This window comes from Eumetopias jubatus, unplaced genomic scaffold, assembly GCF_037043125.1.
Source record: "Eumetopias jubatus isolate StellerSeaLion01/CBP00866 unplaced genomic scaffold, mEumJub1_p1.0 scaffold_3, whole genome shotgun sequence".
Classification (NCBI taxonomy): domain Eukaryota; kingdom Metazoa; phylum Chordata; class Mammalia; order Carnivora; family Otariidae; genus Eumetopias; species Eumetopias jubatus.
The window spans coordinates 169,385,787-169,394,368 of NW_028274809.1; positions in this window are offsets into that span (position 1 = coordinate 169,385,787).

An 8,582-nucleotide genomic window follows, 5' to 3' on the forward strand; every position below is an offset into this window, starting at 1 on the left:
TAATAAAAAGTGAAAAGTTTATTTGAAATAGTAGCCATTAACAAAAATCTGATTGTAAATTGTGCATTGTTAATAGGCTTTTCCAGACACTTCAATAGAATGTGCTAAAAAATATGTTGGTTAATATACGGTTTGTCATTTTTATATAGTTTAGTGTCTAAATCTATTAATCTCTCATTTTTAAATTTCATTATTGTGTTGACAACTTTCATTGACAGTGGTAGAACATCAGTGTTTACAAACTTTTGATTATAAGTACTCAATTTTGTCCTAGAAATAAGGACTTCTATTTCAGCTTTCAGAATGTTGACTTTTAGATGTTGTGTTCAAACAAGGTAATAGTATGTCATGTATATATATATAATAGAGATTAACACATATTAATTCAAAACCACAGAGTATATTTTGAACAAATGTGACAAAATGTAAAATGTATTAACCAAAGAAATATCATACTATGTATATAATACGGTTTCTGTTTTCAATACCAGAATATTCAGTGACTGTTCTCATAAAGAAAATATTTGGAACCATTTAGTCATGGAAGATTATGTACTCAGTAATTATATGACAGGGACATGCTAAAATTCATTAAAGAAAAATCATTACTCAGACACTAGTATAAAAAAAGAAGTTGCCTCAATTACCTGTTCTTTTCTATATTTTTTTCACCTGAGCTGTATGGTTGATAGGCCTTTTATTTGTTTGTTTGTTTGAAGTAGGCTCCATACCCAGCATGGAGCCCAACACAGGACTTGAACTCACAACCCTGAGATCAAGACCTCAGCTGAAGAGTCGGATGCTTAACCAACTGAACCACCCAGGTGCCCCTGATAGGCCTTTTTTATTTTTAGCTTTGCAGATGATATTTACAAAAACCCATAACCTTCATGTTATTCCTCAAACTTATGTTTCTACATCCATTTACATATTCAAGAGACATTTGCTGAGCAGTTTTCTAGATGGATGGCAAAAATTTTAAATAAACTCAAATTAAAAGGCATATATTCCAGAAATTCACCATATATTCCAGAAATTATATGTATGTATAACAGTGTGCAATGACAACTCCCCCCCCCAAAAAAAAAAAATTCCACCCTCCAAAGAATCCTTGGCAACACTGATGAGGCCATGATCCTCCTTGCTCTTGGTGTGTTGGGTGCTGGTTTCAAGGACTTCACAGAGGAGGCCATGGTAGAGCTTGTTTGGCAAACAATGAATGAAGACAGCATTAGAACTGGAGAATAAAGCTATTAAAAGTACACAGAGACATTGATCAGATGTGGGCAAATAACTGAAAAATACCTAGTTAAAGACAGAGATGATATAGGAAGTGTAGGAATACACCAGAAAATTTGGAAATGTTAAATATTGATAGCAACTTCAGTTGAGGACAGCTATAAAAATGTTTTAAGCAAAGTGGAAACATCAGAAGACAGTAGAAGAGGGTGAAATAGGCAGTTTCAAAACTCAATGGTGGCAAATGGAATGGCCTCTTAGAGAAAGTTGAGGAGATCCTTTCTTAAGGCAATGATGGAGCACATAGAGATGAAAGAAAAATTATGAACATTGCCCAAACCAAGAGTGACTTCCATGTCTGAGCTAGACGTTGCATAGTGTTGTACATAACATATAATTCTTGTAAACGATGAAATAGAACTTTCATAATACCTAAAACCACTCCCTATTAAAACATTTTCCTTTGGCTCCTTTATTCTCTATCTTGAATATTAATGGTTGATACTCAGTATTATTTTTGTTGGGTTCAACTCTGTTCCTTTCCCAAGAGTTCAGGCAATTTTTCCTTATACACAACTATATTTTGTGTGTGTGTGAAGATTGGGAGTATATGAGATACTTCTCAGATACCAAGTCCTCATGCTCTAACCCCATTTTTTGCCTGGTTTGTGATGGGCAATAATACTTGTATAACTTCATCTGAGCAGGATCAATAGGAAGACACCTCTCTATTCTAAAGCACTATCCAATGAACAAGTATTTTAAAATCCATTTTTCCATTGTGTACAATTAGTCAAAAAGAAATAAAGACATCATCATTAATTAAAATAGTTCTGATTTTTAAGTTATCTCTTTCTATAGAGAGTAAAAAATGCTGAGTGCATGTATGTATGCATGGTGAGTGTTAAGACGGGTTGTTTTATTCCATAAATATAATTTGACCAGATTTACTCCAGAAAAAATAATGACCCACTCCTGGAAGTATATACCATGCCCTCCAAATAAAATTTTCTGGGAAGATAGAAATATTCTTTACTTACACTGTTTAATAAAGTAGCTATTAGACTCCTAGCCAGTTAAGAACTTCAGATGATACTGGTAAAATGGAGCAATTCAATTATTATGTTTATTTTAATTAATTTTAATTTTATAATATGACTATTAGCTATTCCATTAGACAGTGCGGACTAAACTTGGCAATATGGAGGATGAGAAAGGGGATGCCATCTAGTATGACTGTTAGCTTTCTGGTGAGAGCCTGCTGGTGTTTCCTTTCTTTCTCAGCATGTAAATTATACTCTTCCTACCTCGGAGCCTTTGCATTTGTACTCTGTTCTACACAGAGGGCCTCTGGATTTCCCCTTTGATGTCTGCTTTTATTCCTTCCTATTTAAGCTTAAATGCCACCTTCTGAGAAAGGCCTTTCATAATACCTCAGTTGCTAACTTAATGTCATCTCCATTACAACCACTAATTACCCTGTGTCTCTCTACCCTAGTATTCAGTTTACTTCCTCAGTATAACTTCTTATATATTCTAATGAGTTACGTACCAGTTTACTTGATGCATATGTGTCTTAACCAATAGAATGTAAGATCCAGGAGGGCCCGGGTCATGCCTATCTAATCATCATCATCTCTCGTGCCACTATCATCACCTGCCAGGATGCCTGCTAGTTTGGTAGGTACTCATGAATACTTGTTGAGTAAATGTGGATTACTTTCCAATTTATCCTGTCAAACTGTATTTTCTCTCTTCCTTTAAACATATTCTTTTAAATATTATTTTAATAAAATATAACTTCATTTTCAACCAGAGTTCAGTTAAAAGAAAAAAATAACTGTTTCAAAGGCATCTCTCATGTAGTACCTTCTGTTTATAATGCCTCCCTCCTCTACGACAGCCAAATCGTTCTGATTCTCTCTTAAACCCACTCTACTTGGCTTTGCCTCTCACCATTCCCCCAGATTGTTTTATCAACATTGTAATCAAGCTCCATGCCAAGATAGATTTACTGTGAACACTATGCTTAAGGTCTGGAACCCCTCACTTTCATTGGTCATTTGTATCTCTCTAATTGGGAGGGGTCCTGGTTTAAATATGTTTAAATAAAATTTGGAAAAGTAGAATATTTTACCTCACATAGGAACAGTGCTTCTTTCCCTTTGATATTTCTCCTTCATACTTCTCCTTGAGTGAGAGGACAATGGTCCTGGGTGTTTGGGGAATCCATCCAGCCAAGGGCAAGTTGATTTGGAGACACATTGACTTTTGGTTTAAGAGGATATATTCATATTGTTTATAATCGTTTCTGTATGCATTTGGTTATTTCTGGCCAAAGTGGTATAAGAATTCCTTCTAGGAATACTTTCTCACCCACTATGCAAATCACCTGGAATTGTGACAGAAAGGTGCAGGTGAATGTAGCCTCTGCACCTGGTTTCTGAAAGTATGTAGGCAACATACAAGGCACAAGTCTTGAAATACACAACGCCAGATGCTAGACTTTGGAAAATTCATCCAGTCATCCAATGTGGAGCATTGCAAGCTGTGTTTTAGTTCTTATGGATGCCTAGTCAAAATGAATGTTCTCACCTGTCAGGAATATACTTGATGCAGTACAAACAAGTGTATATACATTGTACTTTCTTTTTCCTATGTGGATTGTGAAAAAACAGAATTTATCAGAAACTGTATGTTTGTAGGGCCATAACAAGCAGTAAATACATCTGTGTGTGAGGTAAAATTTTAATGAATCTCCACTTATTAGTTTGAGCCTATCTGACACACCACATCCCAAAGAATTTGGTGGCTCTACCCTGCAGTAAAATTGCTTGAAAAAATAAGTATTCCAGGGATAATATTTCAAATATTTATCAGTAACTCAATGTACATTATGTAAGAGTAATTAGAAATTAGGTTACTCAATAGCCTATACTGAAAAATTATTTGAATTATTTTTCCCTTAATTTCAAATTAATATTGGGGCGCCTAGGTGGCTAAGTCATTAAGCATCTGCCTTCGGCTCAAGTCATGATCCCAGGGTCCTGGGATTGAGCCCCGCATCAGGCTCCCTGCTCCACGGGAAGCCTGCTTCTCCCTCTCCCAATCCTCCTACTTGCGTTCCCTCTCTTGCTGTGTCTCTCTCTGTCAAATAAATAAAATCTTTAAAAAATTTATATTAAGAATTACTGGTCCTATACAAATTCACATATTACTAATAAAAAGGAAAAAATATAAAATGAAAGAAAGAAGACTGGCAGAAGCTTCAATGCCAAACTCTTATTATATCTCCACAGAAACCTATGAATTTTGTTATCAAAATTTATGAAAGAAATCTTACTAAATGATAAAAATTAAGACCAGCCTGTTGGAGAAAAGACTGATGTCTTTACTTTCTCTTCAGAAATGATACTGCAGTATCCTTAGTATATAAAGAAGTGAACAAAGATTATGTAGCCAAAATTGTACAGAAAAAATATATTAACAGATTTACATCAAGCAGTTATTTAAACAAAACACTATTATTTTCCTCTGGATTTTGTAATATTTGTCATATATGCTACCTCTCTAAAGAAGTCTTTAATCTGGGGTGCCTGGGTGTGTCAGTCAGTTAAGCGGGTGGCTCAGTGCGTTAAGCAGCCAGCTCTTGATTTGGCTCAGGTCATGATCTCAGGGTCCTGGGATTGAGCCCCGAGTCTGACTCTGTGCCTAGCGGGGAGTCCGCTTGAGCTTCTCTCTCCCTCTGCCCCCCCCCACCCCCCGCTGCTGGTGCATGCTCGCTGTCTCTAAAATAAGTAAATCCTGAAAAAAAAGAAGTCTATAATCTGATGCAAACTCTTTTCCCACTCTAAATAAATACATAACATTGCAGCTAATTTTAAACTCAAGGCTTTATATTATTGGATAATGTAAACTTCAAGCCCCAACTCTGAAAGCAACTCTTGCTCCATGCAGCTACCGCCAGTGATGGATTCTCAGTGCTCCCAGAAGCATTTGCTCTGTTGCTCACTCCTTTTCTGAATGTACTTTTTTATTTGGCTTCAGGGCACAACAGTCTCATGGTTTTCATCCTATCATACTCTTTAAATACGTTTACTTCTCTATTTACACCCACTGTCTTTGAGATTTTATCCAGTCTGGATCAGTGCCATCAAACTGCAACACAGCTGGTATTTCCAAACACCCAAAGTTACACTACCAGCCAAGAACGCCAGACTTCTATAGTCATTTCTGACTCCACATTTCTATGTGGGTGTCTGCTAGACATCCCAAACTAATATGCCCCAAACTGAATTCCTGATCTTTTTTTTTGTTTGTTTTTCAAAACCCACTTCTACAGATAGCTAGTCTTAATTAATGGCAACTCCTTACTAGTTAATATCTTGCCTTGTATCTGTGATTATGCATGAGTTTTTTTGAACTGTCTCAAACACTTCAGGCATTTTTCGTCAGAAAACTGGTATTTTCACTCTCTCTGTTTGGAATACTGTACATCTCAAATATATGGATTACTCAGGACCTCACAAAATTCGGTCTTTATTCAAAGGCCACACTTTTAGGGAAGCCTTCCCTGACTATTTAAAATTGAACATCCTCCCCTAATTGTCCTCAGTCCCCTTTATGATTTATTCCCCCATCAAAGGTGTTTATTTTTTATATACTATATTTACTTATTTTATGTGTTTTTTATGTTTATCTTCTCCCATTAGAATGAGGGTAGAGATTTTTTCTTTTCGTTAATTACTGACTTTGCAGTGTGTAGAGTCATGCCTCAGACACACAACTCCTTGAACAAATAATTTTTGAATGGATAGTAAATAAATTTAAGCTACTAGTCACATTTATTTCTCAAAGGTTATTTTTTGTGTACCTTTATTCTAAAGATGTATCTCTTAATTTTCAAAAGGTAGAGTCATTTAAAACCTCTCTAATGAACGAATAAATAAATAATATTCCATTTACCTACATGATGTGATGTTGGTAAGTTTTCTAAGATTATGCCTATGTAATTCCTTATTCTGAAATCTAAATAGCAACAGTAGAAAAATTATACATCAATCATAGAATCATATGTACCTGATCAATTTATATTTGCCATATATAAACAAAATACACATGTGTTATGACCCTAGCACCTATGCAAAGATAATAATGAACACTAGGTCAACCCTGGGTGTCTCAGGATATTATTAGGGTAAGTTTCACTCTTATTATTCCTGAAAGAATATCTGAAAGGTTGTGTAACTAGAGCTAATGCAAGAACTGAAATTGAATCTAGGCTTATTTCAATGGTCGATGTATTATATAGTTAATTGGAAATCCCAGAGAACACTTACAATTGATTTACCATTCATGATACTATATCCTAATAAGATTGTTAAGATATACACCCGTAAGTGTATCTATACCTGCTTTAATATAACAAATAAAATACTCATTTCTCTAGGCAAGGCATTCCCAAGGGCAAGCTTATTTGATTTATTTTAATGCATAAATTAATTTTTCCTTTTGAAAGCTTTTCTAACGTTTTATTCAAAAAAGTCTTTTCCTAATAGGCACCTTTAAAATGATGATTTAACTAATATAAAAATATTCTAGGCACTTCCTTACAAAACCCATTTTTTAAAAAGCCGTTTACTTTTCATGTTACTTTTCAGTAACATCTTGTTTTTTTTGTTTTTAAGATTTTATTTATTTATTTGAGAGAGAGAGAATGAGAGACAGAGAGCACGAGAGGGAAGAGGGTCAGAGGGAGAAGCAGACTCCCTGCTGAGCAGGGAGCCCGATGTGAGACTCAATTCCTGGACTCCAGGATCATGACTTGAGCCAAAGGAGTCGCTTAACCAATTGAGCCACCCAGGCGCCCAGTAACATCTTGTTTTTATCTGATATGTTTGCAGAAATTTAATAGAAACTTTTGATTTGAAAGTGTGCTTTATGTAAAAAGGCCCAGGAAAGGAAATAAACGACTGAAGAAGTGTGATCTTACAGTGGACTAAAACATAATACACTTCAATGATAACATTTTAAAATTACATATGTTAATAATTATATTAATTAATTATAACATTATATTACTATATAGTAATGGTTAATATAATCAATATGTTAATTATTGTAATAGTGAATATTATATGGATTTAATTGTTGAAAATAATAAATATTTAATAATTTTAAAATGATATACATTATTTGTAGTCTATTTTCTAGTTTTGGAATGAAGTCTGTCTTACTCCCATAAAATTAATCAACTTTAACTCTTTTTCTGTTTCACAACTACTTGTGTTAGATAGTACACAAAATACTAACTCTCAGTACCATTCCTCAAAATCTTGATAAGACACATACACAGTGTTGCCTGGGCCTGGATGTTTTCAACATTTCAAATTGCATTAATGTTTATGACACTACTCATTTTTTCAATTTTTTCTTTACCAGTATAAGCATTTTATGTTTTTCAATAATTTAATGCATCTTGTCTAAATTTTCAAATCGATTTTGGTATTAATATTTATAATATTCCTTTATCATGTTTTAATCTGTTATGACTCTATTTTCCTCCCTTTTATTCTGCATTTTTATTTTAAACACCTTTTTTCCTGACATTTCTTGTTAGTGAGATAGAATACTAATATATTTCAAAATGCCAGTTTTTAGCTTTATTAATCAAACTTATGTTGCTATTTATTTCACTTTTATCTTATAATACCTTTGTTATTGCATTTCTTTCTGCTTTTCCATTTACTCTGTTTTTATCAGGTTTTGATTTGAACATTTTAGTGCATTAATTCAATTTTTTTTTGTTTTTACTTTCATATAATATATTTAAAGTTATTTATTTCCTTTGTGGTATTGCTGTACCTGTGTATTTTAGTTATCTATTGATGTTAATAAATTAATCCACTTAATGGCTTAAAACAGCAAACATTATCTCAGTTTATATGGATCAGAAATCCTGCATTGTTTAGTGGCTCAAAGTTTCTCATGAGATTGAAGTCCAGCTGGTAGCCAGGGGCACAGTCTCTTCTGAAGTCATTACTGGGAAGTAGCTGCTCCAAAACCACCAACATAGCTGCTGGCAGAATTCAGTTCTTTGTGGCTTATGGGATGGTGATCCCGGTTCCATGCTAATCTTGGCCTATCCATGGGGCAGCTTACAACATGGCAACCTGCATCAGTAGAGTAACTAAGCGAGAGAGGGCAGGTAACATGGAAGCCATTGTCTTTTTATATTAATCTCAGAAATAATATCACTTTTGCCATGTTTTATTATTAAGAAATGAGTCACTGGGTCCACTTTACACTCAAGAACAGGGCATTTTACCCATTTTTTTGGACAT